This window comes from Podarcis liolepis (genome assembly GCF_965112155.1).
Source record: "Podarcis liolepis genome assembly, chromosome: 6".
Taxonomy (NCBI): Eukaryota; Metazoa; Chordata; class Lepidosauria; order Squamata; family Lacertidae; genus Podarcis; species Podarcis liolepis.
This window is the reverse complement of record NC_139559.1, coordinates 80,859,840-80,875,547: the sequence shown is the minus strand read 5'-3', so window position 1 is coordinate 80,875,547 and position 15,708 is coordinate 80,859,840. Positions and strand designations below refer to the sequence as shown.

Genomic DNA, 15,708 nt, shown 5'->3' with positions numbered 1-15,708 from the left:
AACTCCATGTGATTTAGTTCTGAGTAAATTTGTATACATAGCATCTCTGTTTCTCTCTCTCTGTACAAGCAAAGCTGTACCATCCCGACTTCCCCATCTGTATGTTTTCATCACTTCCAAATCAGCTGTCTGCGTGTACAAAGTTGCTTGAATTATTATCTTTCCCAGCTGTTTTATTTATATATATTTTTGCATGCTCCTTCTGACAACTTTGTATAGTAGCAATTTGTGTTTTTCTCAAGCAGCCACTCTTTTCAGTGTGACAAATAATGAGCCCTTTGTCAATACATTCCAAGTGCAATAAAGTCCCTGTTGGTGCACTGGGTGATTCTGACGCTGTGCTTCAGCTGGGCTGATTACAGCATTTCAAAATGAGAAAAAAACCACAGTTGCTGCTGTAACACTCAGATCTGTGCCTCACGCATGCAATGGCAGGAAACTGAGTTTTAAAAACCCAACCCTGATGCCTTGTTTTAGCTTTGTATTTACTTATTTTTTAATTTTTTTTTTTTACATTTTGTCTCCTTCCTGCTACTTTATTCTTCACCCAGTAGCACATTGGGAAAGAATCATGATTACATTTTACTGGGATTTTATACGCCATTAGCAAGCTGAGCTCTAATGAGCAGATAGCCACGAAAGCTCCATATTCGTGACTGCATTTTAATTAATTTACAGAACCTGGTAACAATTATGACCTGTACATTTTAAGAAGGCTGTTAAACTTTACATTTGCCAATTGAGAGTTTTTAAAAAGCTAAGGCAAGGCAGATTTTAACACTAAGTGGTTTCCTTCTTTAAAAAATAATAATAATGAATGTGGAGAAATGCAAGTCAACAAGAACTACATTAATATTTGTTGTCATAAATTGCTAACAGAAAAAAAATCGCTTGATTTTTCTATGTTGATAATTAAGTACTATTAATGTTGTTAAGTATTATATTTGAGTCTGTTACATTGTCCCTTGTTTTTGGTTTTGCCATTGGAAGTTGTTACAACAGTCCAGTCTGATAATTGTGTTTTGTTGGGGTTCTGTACCTTAACTTATTGCTTATTTGTTTATTGCACTGGTGGTGGTGAAAATGTGGTTTAGGTAAGCTAGAGTGCCAATGGGAAGAAGCACTAAGTTCAGGGCAGGTTACCCTCAGGGGACATAATGCATCACTCCAGGCAATTCTTTTTGTTGACTAAGCAATTGGGGTGGACATGAGGGAGCAGTTGCTTCAGAAACCTGACCTCTTACTTTCCAATCAACAAAATGGCTGACATTATCGCTCCCTCTCTCTCTTTTACACAGGTAGGTAGCCGTGTTGGTCTGCCGTAGTCGAAACAAAATTAAAAAATTCCTTCCAGTAGCACCTTAGAGACCAAGCAAGTTTGTTATTGGTACGAGCTTTTGTGTGCATGCACACTTCTTCAAAGTGTGTTCTGAAGAAGTGTGCATGCACACAAAAGCTCATAGCAATAACAAACTTAGTTGGTCTCTAAGGTGCTACTGGAAGGAATTTATTTTTATTTTTTTATTCTCTTTTACACAGATAACTGTCAGTCAATGCCAAGAGAGGATGGAAGGAAACTTGGGACTAGCTATTCCCTTCTCCCTGAAACCTCTCCAATAAGAAACCCAGGCCTTCCTATACATGCTATTTATTCCTTCACCTTGCAGATGGGTTAGGGTAGCAAATTACACATCACCAAAAAGGAGGGTGCCCCCAAAAAAGAGAGCAGTAGAGGACACAGCATCCGATTTGTATAGGCTCATTTATAAAACAGATGTAAATTTTGGTGCTCAGGATGGTGTATAGGGTACCCCACCCATTTTATCCTAATGGGCTGATAGATTGTGTGTGGTCCAATGTCATGGCTGAGTGGGGATTTGACTCCAGTCTCCCAAGTCCTGGTCCAGCATTCTAAGCACCATTCCACAATGAAATAGAAATAGAATGCCCTGTCCATTATGGGGAAAACTGAGACGAGGCAGTGGGTGCGCATGCTGAGTTTGCTAATTGTTGATTGGCACAAATTCAAGGTCCCCGTGCTCCCTCCTTAAACTGGAAGGCCTTTCAAACAGGTTGACTCCTTCAAATACGGAACTGTCTGGTGCAAAGTAGAACACTTGGCAACTATAACATGGAGCTGGTGCCCCCAAAAGCAACGTACCACTTATTGAGGTGTGGGCTGGACCACTGTTGGATTCAGCAGCACATCCCCCCACCCCACTGATATGACAAGAGTTTCTGCCCTCTATGGAAAGAGAGCAGAATTGCAGCCTAAAAGGTTCTCAAGGAGATTTGGAACATTTCATAACTCATGCCTATTTGCTTAATATGCTGCATAAAGGGATGCTGGAAACTACATTGGGTGAGAGGGGTTACAAAGGCAGATGAAGGGGGTGGGGAAGTATGTCAGTCCTCCAAATCTTGAGTTTCCTGAAGTCGTTTTTGTTTTTATGTATGGAAGTTTACAAGCAGAATGACATATTTTTAGCAACAGCATACAGCATTGCCAAAAAAGTATAGAGAGCAGCTTCCAAGTAGATGAAAATAAGCTGCTCAGCCCTTTGATGTGACTTCACTGCACACAAAACATACAGATAAAAGGCTCTCTTACTGTTTATTATGGAATTAGTTGGGCAAAAATTAGAAACCCTTGGGATATACTCAGATCTTTGCCAAACTGTAGCTCGTCAATCCTTTCTTTTTTTTTTTACAGTAGGAAGAGATTCAGCAAAGAGATTTAGAGCTGACAGGTTCCATCACTGTGTACAAAAGATCTCTCTACAGTAATAGGCCTAAGACTCCTTTTGGGCATGTACTTTCTAATTCCCATTGAAGGTTCTAAGTTAAAATACAAACCAGGAACCATTGCTTAGACCTCTTAAGACATGTTTGATGGTTCCTACCACTCTTGCTTCTGTGGTTCCTCTTATGCTGGTAAAGCAACACCTGAAGCAGCCTTCTTCCATTTTGGGACCCCAGCAGCAGCAGCAGATGGCAAGGTGGGGCTGCCACTTATCCGACTTCCCTCCAGATGTGTCACTGACAGCATACTGGGGTGGAGAGGAGGAAGTGGATGTGGCAGCCAGGTTGGAGTGGTGCAGATGCACTGGCAGAGCCCTTCCAGGGCACTTGCTAGCACATTTACACTGCACCAACCTCACTTGCTGCCATGACGCCTCCTCAAAATTGCTGAGTTCCTGTAGGACTGAAAATGAAAATGAGACAGCACTTCTCCATTTTAACTCCATGGGGGGGAGGGAAAATCTTTTGATAAAGGTTATCTCCATCAAAACAAAAACACAACCAAACAAGCAATAGAACTTACTTCAGAGAAAATATATTTCTCCACCACTCAAGTTTAGATTTTCTGAAGACCTGCTGTGTGCTTCAGCTGTCTGAAGTACAGTGGGTGCTGGGTAGGCATATGATCTAAACCCTTTTTGATGATGGCACTCCAACTATGCAACTGAAATATACTCAGAGTTGAGAGTGAATTTCATGCTCTTTATTCAGCTCATAGTGGTGAGGAGGAAATGGATGTTCCCCTAAAGTATCTGCTTTATATACATTATTTACACAATGAGCTGCACGTGATTGGCTAATTCCGGAATTCTCCTGTAGGCCAATCAGGTTGCGGATTCACTTCCATCTGGAGCTGGGTTGGGTGGCTCCTGCAGACCAATCATACTGCTGCATTGTTCTAGGACCAATCAGACTGCTACCTTTTGGATCCTATTCAACTATGTACATAACAGCAACTTTGTTCAGGAAGGCTCACCTGATCATTTTGCGGGTTGGTTAGAACTGTTCTCCAGGGTAAATGCCTTTACCTGTTGTTTTTACTGATAGTGAAGTTTTTGCTCTGTTTATAGCTCTTGCCTTGTGCCCTCCCCCCGCCAATCATGAATGTTGAGGATTTGTCAAGAGTTGTATGCTCTACTGACATGAAAATACAATCAACAACCTTTTGCTTTTTAAAACTTCTTTTTGATCCCCATAGCAAAATAGCTTTCTGAGAAGTAGTTTAGCACTTACAACCATATTTGTGAAAGGAGCAGAACTGTAGGTTAAAATATCAAACACAACATGTGTTTGTGGGATTACCAGAGAGGTAGCAAATGCAGGGTGGTCCAAGTGCCCAAGCACTCTGGGGGTCATGCTGCCATTGAAACATTGAAATGTACCTTATAATACATGATGTTTGGACCACCCTGTATATTCTATGGCACTTAATTGTTTCCTATTCCACACTCAAGCGAGTGAAACATGATTCTCAGTAATCTCTCTGACACCAGACACACAGGATCTGCAGTTCATGATGGTGCAGGTATTTTACTGCATGGAGGTTGGTTGATATTAGAAGCATGCATGAAACATCTGCAGGCGTGAATAATAACCAAAGTACCCTTGCTTATAGAAAGCTAAAGGGCAGTCTTCTTTTTTTGAAACCTTTTGTGCACATGCATCTTATTGGCATATTTTGTACATGCAGATGTAACAAAAATGAAACAGACCAAAACCCTCTTCGGTGCCCTTTTCCTAAGCTATTAGTTTTGTTGGGCTGGCATGCTATTTTAGTTCTCCTTGTTTTATCTGACATTACTTGCTTAATAAAGCTTTTTAACCCGCCTTTCCAATGTAGTGCCACAGTGATGCACAAATATTTCAGCATAGTATAAAAATCAACATTACCAGTAGCGTACACCACATACAACACAGGCATGTTATATTTCTGTTGGATAGCAAACATTGCTGAAATGTTTTTAAATTCGCCAAAGCCTCATGGGGAAGTTGAACTCCCCGAAATGTCCTACTGGATGGCACAGCAGGTGTCAGAGAAGAAACATCTCATTATCACCCAGGCTTAGGCCTGATTGTGCCATTTCAGAGACAGGAAATGCTGTGTACTTGTCTGTGATTCTGAAATTTAGATGTAGTGCCCCTCCCCCCCCCCTTCAAGCCACCAAATTATTTTAAGTTTGTTTATTTCAATGTGCTGGTATGGGTAGAAAGTTTGACAGGCACCAGGATTCAAATCTGTGCAAAGCATATTGAGTGACCTAGGACTACCTCTCAGCGTAATCTGTCTTAGCCTATACTACCTCACACGGTTGTTGTGAAGATAAAGGAGAGAGGGAGACCCTTTGCTCCTTGGAGGAAGATTAGGATAAAAACTTAATATCCACCGATATTAAGGAGAATAATTGCCTGTCTCAAAAATGGAAGCAGGGGCATTTCTGTACATTAAGGATGTAGTCAGAATATCTGTGAAACGCCCACAATTTGTGTTAAGGTCTCGAGAAGAAAAGCTTAAGAGGAAAGCTGTAAGGTTAAAAGGATGCCGTTCAGTGGTGTGGAATGAGAGAGTTACTTGAAAGAAAGTCTGGATGGTATCCCTTTGTAATATTGTGTTTATATTTACATTGTATAGAATATTGGTATTGGTATCCGTTACTGTATAATAGAAAAGCATTTGTTTACATTCCTCAATAGCATTTAAACACACTTCTAAAAGTTACGCTTTTAATTGTAATTGGAAAATGCTACTTTGAAAATATTACATGTCTACCCTCTATTTAAAAAAATAAAAACTTCCCCTATTTGAATGTAGGTTATAAATTCCAAGAATTTCCCTCCTTTGCCAAAGTCCTTTTCGTGCAGCACATCTAACATAGAAACATGTGTCAGGATGCATAATGTTTCAATTACATACCCTGCAGCAATGTTCTCTCTGCAAGGAAAAAAAATCTAAATTGTAGATTCAATGGTAGATTTACTTTTTCTTCCTTTCCTTTGTGCTTTGTCATTAACTGGTTGTCTTGTTCTAATTTTTTAAGACTAGAGCCTTCATACATATGAGTAGACAAGCAGGAGGGAGTATGTCTATGTACTGGGCGGAAATGTGTTAGGTCTATGGCAAGACCATGTGGCTCTTTTCTGAAAGAGCATGGACGATATCTAACATTAGTCATATTCAGAGTAGTCCCATGGGTCTGAATCAATGGGCTGAATTCAACATGGTTAACTGTTCCAGCGGAAATACATTTGATCACAAAATGAAACTTCCCCTCCCTCTCCTCTGCCCGTGCCACCCCTGAAATCTGCTCCAGAGGGTTGAGGGACCTCCTAGAGTAGATGCAGGTAATAAATGGGGGGGAAGAAGAGTGGGGAGTTAGGTTGCGCAAGCAGAAGTCATTGCACTTATTAAATGACTTGCTTGGATACAACCCAGTAAACTTAAGTAACTTCAGTCCATTGATTAAAATGGATCTGCTCTGAGCAGCCACGGAGCGTATGCCCGCCCTGCCCAGGACAGGCTTGCTCCTGAGAGGGGCGTGGAGGGTGCCCTCCCAGGTGCTGACTAGCCACTCGGGTGTCTAGAGAGTTGCACACGCCCTGAAGCCGAGGGCGGAGGAAGCAGTCCATGGCGGACATTTGGTGCACCACCCGCCCGGGACTCCTAAGCCTCCCTCAAGCTGTCAAAACGGGGGGGGGGGGATGCTACTGGCAAAGCAGTGCAGCTCCCCCCTTACCTCGATGGCTCGGGGTAGGCTTCAGAGTCGCAGGTGGGTGGCGCGCCGAATGTCACCCCCCCTCAGTGAGGGCACATGGGGCGGTCCGCCCGCCCGCCCCCTGTTCCTACGCCCCTGGCTCTGAGTGTAACTTAGGTTAATAGCACCCTGTGTCTAAAACATCATCCCGTTTTCAGTGCTTGGGAACATATTCATGTTGTTTCAGTGCTGCTCTCCCTGTGCCATTTTATTAATTGGTCCTAATATTCATAATAGGGACGCAGGTGGCGCTGTGAGTTAAACCACAGAGCCTAGGAATTGCTGATCAGAAGGTCGGCAGTTCGAATCCCTGTGACGGGGTGAGCACCCATTGCTCAGTCCCTGCTCCTGCCAACCTAGCAGTTCGAAAGCACGTCAAAGTGCAAGTAGATAAATAGGTACCGCTCTGGCGGGAAGGTAAATGGCGTTTCCGTGCACTGCTCTGGTTCACCAGAAGCAGATTAGTCATGCTGGCCACATGACCCGGAATAAAGCAAGATGAGCGCCGCAACCCCAGAGTCGGTCACGACTGGACCTATTGGTTAGGGGTCCCTTTACCTTTACCTTTAATATTCATAAGCCTTATTTCCCCATGCCACTATTTACCTTGATTGACTGTGTGCCAGCTCACATTATTTTGCCAGCATCACACTACATTTATGATGATGTCACAGATGCTCCTAATTATTATTTTTTTAAAACAACAACAACCAGCCACTTCTTCCTAATGGATTCAAGGTCAGTGCAGGTGAATTGAGGTATCTAACAAAAAGTAGTTTATGTAATATGATTTCTGAGCTTTCCTGTAACTACAGATAATCAAATGTGCTTCCACGCATGAAGGTGTTGCCTAACAGTTTCAAAGCAACCTCATGACATGAAAGTAATACATCATCATCGTCATCATTATAATTTAAGTTTTCATTACTCCTGAGAATCCTATTGTAGTTTCAAAAGTCCTGCTTACAGCAGGAAAACACACACAACTGCAACATAAGTAGTCATAAACAAGAAATATAGCATAACAATACACAACCAAACTGAATCATTTCCACATAAATCACAAGAACTAAAATAACGATACAAAAAGCAGGGGAAAACCCAAACAACACCCCAGCCCATGAGTCTGTTTGGCAGCCTCAGCTTTTGCAGCTGAAGTGAGTAATGCCCCCCTCCTCCCAGGCCAGGTGGAAAAGGCCTGCAAGGCAGGGTGCAGGTCTCCCAGGACTCAGAGCTAAGATAGTCTCAGTAGCCTGTTTGATGTAATGTGAATCTGTAAATAATGTAGTGAATAAACTGAAGTAAGAAGTTATGGTAACAAGGGACTGCATTTCATTAAAACATTAAGAGTTCAATCCAGTTCGCTCTGGATACAGAGAAAGCCCTGAAGATATAACTGATCATCTCCTCCAGCATAAATCATGATCGTGAACTGGCACATTAGATTTTGCCTAGCCATGGAGATTAGGCTCAAAATTCAAATAAGATTATCTGTTTATTGTTGTGACTTCATTCCATACTGATGGGAATATGACAGAAAAAGTTTAGCTTTGTTTTCTTTTAATTAAAATTAACATCAGGCACCAACCTCACCCTGAATTCCCAAAGTAATGGATAGGATTTTAAGCCAGTGGTCTCCACTGCCTTCAGTAAGCATAGTATAGCCCTTGTACATGCCTGTGAATTGTTCTTAATGCTTTTGATGAATGTAGTCAAGACAAGATCTGATTGTCCTGCCAAGTCAATGTCAAAACAGGCCTGTTTTCCTGCAACTCAGTCTCTTTTCAGCACACATTTACACAAAAGTTATAGATCATAAAATTCCTTTTTTACTTATTTTTATCTCCATACATTTTTCCTTTTTTGTAGCAGACTCCATAGTTCTTCTAGGGCAAAAGATACGGCTTGCAATATATGCTACCAGCTCTGTGACTAATTTGCTGGAATATCACAAACTCCTGCCCTTTCCTTTCTTTCCTTCTCCAAGTCAGAATGTTTACTGAATTGTTGCAAAGCATAAAAGGTTTACTTTACAACCACTTAGTTTTCAAAGTGGTAGATCAATAGAGATTTCCAGTATCTAAAAATCTGATGAGCTGTTTGTTGTATCTTTAATGCCCCAGTGCCTTCCCAGTAGGGATTTATTTATTTATTTCATTAAAATTATATACCACTGATAGTAAAAAGGCTGAAAACACACACACACTTCATTGGGAGATGGGGTAGAAATTCAGTTTGGTTTAGATTTTAATGGGAATCCTATCTAATTCACACTATTCCAAAACAACATGCAACCTAATGTTATCTTTTGCAAGTCACACTTTTATGAATTTTGTGGTGCAGTTCATCATCCGAATCATATGTTCAAAATTGTGTATATTAGGAGGAAGTGTGTGTAAGGATGTATATATTAGTGAAACTATTAGTGAAACTCATTATATTACCCCCCCAAAAAATGGCTTTCAAAAAACGAGAATGTCAGGCAACATTGCATACACAAGATTTGTATATAAGGAGAAATTCCCACTAAAATGCTGGTATATTTTCATAACATCTTAAAAAATTAAAATGATGGGGAAATAGAGAGAACTGAAGTTAAGACTGTGAAAATGAACAAATGGGATAAATTGACAGACTCATCCCTCCCTATTTCCCAGTTCCTTTTTTTCAGATAGTTGACATTTATCAATTGAACTGCAAAATCACAGGGAATTCAGAACCATTCAATAACTGCTGAGGGGTAGAGTTGGGTACAATATTAGTGCTGTTGGTGTGAGGCGAGCAGGAGCTTAGCTCATTTGACAGGGAGTACAACAGAGCCAAGAGGGAGAAAGATCCTTTCTTGTGTTGGTAGGCTGATAAGAGGGAGGAAATCTCATGCAGCAGTTAGATACAGGAGGTGTTTTGGGAACGGGGTGATTGCCTAGGGGACCTAAATGGTTCAGCAAACTGGATTTCACATTCTGGTTTAAAATAATCAGCAGGACCCTAATATAATATTCATGGCCTAGGACCCTCGTACCTATGGGACCGCCTCTCCTGGTATGCCCCACGGAGGACCTTAGGGTCCATAAATAGAAAACACCCTAGAGGTCCTGGGCCCTAAGGAAGTTAGATTAGCCTCAACCAGAGCCAGGGCCTTCTCAACACTGGCTCCGGCCTGGTGGAACGCTCTGCCTCATGAGACCAGGGCCCTGCGGTATCTGATTTCTTTCCACAGGGCCTGTAAGACAGAGTTGTTCCGCCTGGCCTTTGGCTTAGAATCAGTTTGATTCCCTCCCCCTCTTTCTTTTTCCTTTCTCCTCCTGTGAAGAGGCTGCATCCTAATGTTTTAATGTTGTATTTTAATCTTGTTTTTTAAATTGTATTTTAATCAACTTGTTTTTATTATTGGTTGTTTGCTGCCCTGAGCCAGGTCTTGGCTGGGGAGGGCAGGGTATATATAAAAAAAATTATTATTATTTATTATTATAAAGAAAATTCATCTGAAAGAGATACTGGAACTTCTGCTTTGTGGAGTGAAAACCTGTCTTCATCTATGGAAGTCTTCCTGTTGGCTTCACTGGGGCAGAATGAGGCATTTGGGTGAACGGTTATGTTGTACTGAGTCCCAGCAGTGCAGATGAGATCACAGTGTCAAACTTTGCCCCATCTGTCCCTTCCAGCTGAACATTTCCCTGCCTCTTCCTGGAGCTGCTCAGAGCATCTGACGTCAATGCCAAAAAAGGAGTTGCATGTGGCTGACAGATTTTCTTAAAGGATAAGTGACTCATAAGGGTGTTGGGGGATACAGCCTAAAGAAGCTGGTACAAACTTAGAAATGTATGGAGACAAGTTGTGAGCAATTTCAGACCGTGTTCCTTTGCCGTGTTGCAATAATCATTGCAATTAGCCCAGTGATTGATAAAGGTTCTGATGTCTGGAGCGACCCAATTCAATCATGTAGCGAATTCTAGGAGCAGCAAAAGATTGTTGCGTGAATCCCAGTAAAGACCAAGTAGCAAACATATAATTTGCTTCCTTTGAAGAGGAAGCACCTGCTGTTCCTTTTGATATTCTGGAAAAGACAGCTAGTAGTAAATCCATTTAAGATGTAGATCAGTTTGTTCTGTATGTGTCACTATACCAGTGGAATAGACTAGGGGAAACCTTTAAATTTCTATCCGTGGGCCTTTCTGTGAATATTCAAGACATTTTTCTCCGAAAGCTGATACATAATTTTCTGCAGTTTTCACTTATTATTGTACACTGTTGTTGCATGTGTCAGCCCAAATCAATGTTGCACATTTGACGGGACTGTGTGACAAACTACTTTCCCCTTTCCTGGCAGTTCCAACATACCTATGTGCCACCCTGTGCTATATCTTAACTAGGGCACTTACCCATATATGGAAATTTGCAGTTTCCACAGAAGGTATGGAAGATCACAGCTACTTGCAGCATCCTAGAATCACCTGGGCACAGGTCCTTTTGGTCGGGTTTCAAAAAGTGAACACTTAAGAGATGCAGAAAAATAATGCTCTGAAGACCATTTCCCCATCTGCTGCCCTCGGTATTTTGAGCACAAAATACATGAGTATCACAGCAGTTCTGAATAAGGCATCCGTTGCTTTAAAAATTAAGTATCTCTTCAGACTGCTCAAAAACAGCTATCAGGGAAAGAAAAGAATTAGTATGCCACATCACAGTGGATGCAAAACTCAAGTATTTTATATTAAGATCACAGAAAGCTCAAGCTACCTTATACCAGGTGAGACTACACAGACAGTGCCTCTTCCAAGCCGCCAGATTTATCCCTTGCTAACTTGACCGTTTTAACTAGAAATGCCAGGGACTGAATCGAATCTTTTGCATGCAGGACACTGTGTTGTGCCATTACCCAAGTACAATATATGAAGAGTGAAGCAGCCATAAAATAGATTATTATATTTCTGTATAGAAAACAATCATTTGGAAAATATCAGATAAAACATAAACAGGCCAATAATGGTACAATATGATTGTGAAAGATTCTTGCAGACAACTTGGATAATCAGCCTACCATAGATTGCATTAATCGTATCTTATAACAGTCACAATTTTAAGGGGGCAGGGTAGTCAAAACTATTAATAAAAAAATATTAAAAGTAAACTACTTTTCTTTCCAGATATATTATCTTTTGGTTTTTTTGAAAGTGGTTGTTTCATATGAGATGAAAATCTTGTTTTCAACATTTTAAAAATTAAAAAATATCTGTTTCTAAATTATAAATTAATGAAAGTTATGGTGCTTTTTTCAAGAAGGATTTTTTTTTTTTTTGTCAGAAGGGGAGAGGCCCGTTTTTGAGCAAACCTGATTCAAATTTAATGCTATTTTATTTTTTATCATTTTGCTACTGCTCACTGAGCAATATAGTCCATAAACATTATTGGACGAACTGCCTTTGTAAATATTTGCCCTTGTCTTTTAACAATTGTCTTTAGGTTACATTGGGGCTTTCTAGGTCGCTTGCCTCTTCTGCTCAGTTAAGAATGTAATGAAATAAGGCATTCACAAACATATTTACAGCGTGTTTCCTTTAGAAGGGAAGAAAGCACCCACAATATATATATATTTAAAGGGCAACAAAATCACATGACTCTCATTTGAAAAATACTTCAGAATATTTCCCCCCGATTTGAAATCTTAAAAACAATCCTGAAGCAAAAAAAAAGTTTTAAAATGATAATTATACTTTTGGACAAAATGCTTTACTAATTAACCCGTTTTAGTTGCCATGTCCCCCTTTTATCCCATGTTGCTCTTCTCTTGCCATTTATATGCTCTATTTCACTCCTTTCAGAAAACAAGACGCCACAGATATTTTCAAGCCATCTCTTGCATGTTACCCATCGTGTACCACGAGAGACGTGATGACAGGTAATGGAAAACTACCATTCTCTTCTTTTTGAAGGAAATATGTTTTCCAGCACAGAATAATGATCTTCTAAGTAAAACCATATAGCAGCCAATATATAACCACCAACCTATAATTTGATTTACAATGTGGCAGAAAAAGGATTTTGAAAATCAGTTTTAAAAAAACTAAAGATCCATCAGGTTGTGGTTAACAAAAGTTGCTGATAAAATAGTGCTTCTTTTCTCTGACTTTTTAACTTTTCAAAACATTTGTATCAATATGTGCTTCTCACAACTAACCTCCCAATAACAGTTAGCTGGTCAGTGAATTATGCTCCCGTTTCGTCAGCCAGAGTTTTGTATGAAATTGAGATACAGGACAATACAGCACCTATCTAAGTAGTTCACTTTCTATCCTGCTCTTTCCAAAGCCTTCAGACAAGTGACAAAACTTAAAAATAAAATGAAGCCTACATTTAAGAAAAGCCAAAAGAACTAAATGCAAGTTACCATGCATTTACCTAATTCTGACCATTAGGTAAATGTAGCTCTCTTCTACAAACACTATTTGAATACCTTTGAATATATCTATATATTTCAATAATGGTAGCAAATCCTATGATGATTTCTCTTACGTTTGAATAGGTTTCAATTGCTAAAAGGGCTATTTGGGATCCATAGAAAAGCAACTCTGGGCTCCTGTGAAAAACAGTGGACTTTAATATACAAGTAAATAGTGACATTGATTATCGTCAAATAATTACATTGCTATGGTAGCTTGTATTTACAGCATACTGATACCCTTATGGGGCAAAAGTGGTTGTTCCATATGCCTGGATTTTGTTCTAAGCTTGGTTGAGATCAGTAGTGGGTTGATCTTAATTATTTTGTTAGCGAGCAGAAAATTATTTACAGCAAGGGTTGCCAATCTTTTGGGCCCACCAGCATATGTGTAAACAGGAGAAATTGTCGTGGGCAACATATGCACACACCCCACAACCAAGCACATAGCTCAACAACGCTTCTTTCAAGCCTAATTTTAGCAGGTGGAGGGGACTCTCTCGGCACCAGGGCAGGTGTCTGTGAGGTGCTATATTGGTGACCCCTGATTCAGAAGAGCAGAAGCTAAACAAAACATTGTTCTACTTCTGCTTCTCCACATTCCAGCAATTGCTCCAAATTTCGGGCAACATCCTTTCGTGACGCTCAAGTGTAGAAGGGTGCATTTGCTTATACCAGAGTGTTGCCGTTTCCTTTTGCTGTCCATGTTGCTCTCCTTGTTTGGGCGGCCCAATTACGTCCTCGCTTGATTCGAAGTGGCAGCTCCAAATAGAATGTCCCCGTTCTGTCCTTCGTTGTCAACAGCTCACCCATATAACCTGCAGGTTTCGTACGCATCCCTCTGCTCTAATTTTTAACCTTATCCTGTGGAAAACAGGAGGAAGAAAACAAGGGGCCCAGTCATGTACAGGCATGAGTCTATCTAGTATGTATTAATTAAGGGCAAGAATGGTTGATGACTTGACATGCAAAGCTATTAAAAAGTTAAAAATTCAGAAAAATAATTGGCAGCTCATTCAACAATCCTAAGGACTTAACAGATCTGAATAGTGTATGGTCCACCAAGCTAAACCTCACAGTACCCTCCCTCCCCACACGAGCCATAGATCATGGTCTACAATCTTTCGAGTACAGTACTTGAGAACCACCCCCCTTTTTTACACTCTCAAAGTAAGCAGCAGCCAGGTTTAGCATTGTGTTTCCGTGTAGGGCTGAATGACTGCCTTTCACTTGGTTGTGGCATAAGGTTTTATCTTTAAACGAAGGGAAGTGTAATTGGTATTTGAAACATTTCAGCTTTTTTCCCTGCAAGGAAAATCTCATTTTTGAAGTCACACAGCGCTGTTTTCAATTACAACAAGAGTCGAAAAAGTGGAGAAGATCTCATGTGCAAATCAATGTTCCTCTGTTAAAATCAATGGGCTGCTGAGATGTACATCAGCCCAGTATCTGCCATCTGCTCCCCCCCTCCCCATTTCATTGTAATTGCAAACCTAAGCATGAACAGGGACTATGTCACAGTTATTGCAAAGACAGAATTCTTATTACTGCGCCTTTGATAATAATTGGATACAGAACACCTGTAAATAAACTTTATTGTATTTTTCCCCCTATTCAGAATATTGTGGATTGTAATATTCTTTTTAAACAAAATAGCAGCATGAAGGAAACTACTGTTGCAAGGGTAAACTTTGATTCTTTGTGCCGTTGTTCTTGTCTACAGTAGGATGGTGGCCATTGAGGAAAAAGTAGGTCAGTGAAATAATTGCAGTTCTGAAAATAATACAGATTGACAGTTGTTGAGCTTAATCTGCTGAATGGCCACGGGGGTGTAGCAACAAAGCTCATGTGTTCACATATATGACAGCCTGGTGTTAAGGACATAGCTAAATCCTTATGAAAATAAATATATAACATAACTGATTACTCTATGAGAGTTTGGGTTTTGTTTTGTTTTTTAACCAAGAAATGAAAAGGAAATAAAATATACTCTGTTACCGTACAGAGGATGGAAAAAGTATACATCTAGACAGTTTCATTTGTTGTTTCTTATTCATTGGCATTTCTTAATACTGATGAATTTCTTAAGAGTTGGTATTTCTAACCCTTTCTCTGGTTAGATTTGTATGCAAATCTGTTGTTGTTTTTTAATCCAGAGCTAAACACTGTTAAACAGAGTGGTCCAATGTGATGCCCAACTAAGCAAAGGTTTTCATTGTGGGGTGTTCAGTGAGGTAAATTAATCAGTTAAATTAAATACAGATAAACCTATAGCCCAGGCAGAAGGGTGCTTTCTAACATGGTACATTTTCTAAAATGAATGACAATTTTGTACTCCTCCATCTTTAAATTTTTGAAGTATTTTGTTTCAGTCAATAAAAAAAAACGGTTCTTAAGAAAGGGTTCTTATACAATGGAGCAAATTATATGTTTGAAAGACAGACCAATTTGGGTTTCCCCAACAAGGCTCTTAACACCAAAGCGACACCCAAATGGCGGGGATTTTGGGGAGAAGAACTAGCAACACAACTTTATTTAATTTGTGAAAATGCAGATAGTTACAACTAACAACTACCGATAATTTGATACAAAAATAGTTATTTTTTTGTCTGTTTCTTTATAAGAAAATTTATTTACTCCGAACTCATAAAAAAATATCAGGGCAATAAAATCATTAAATCATCATAAAGCTATAAAATGATAAAGCACAGAACAAGT

At 39.9% G+C, this 15,708-nt stretch overlaps 1 long non-coding RNA gene across 1 annotated transcript in view; it reads left to right on the top strand.

The window, feature by feature from the left end:
* Window positions 1–12,388, top strand: part of LOC310708521 — a 53,110-nt gene extending 40,722 nt beyond the window's left edge. The window contains exon 3 of the long non-coding RNA XR_014527082.1: window positions 12,374–12,388. This is a non-coding gene — a long non-coding RNA (uncharacterized lncRNA). The remainder of the gene's footprint in view (window positions 1–12,373) is intronic.
* The last annotated feature ends 3,320 nt before the right edge of the window (window positions 12,389–15,708 follow it).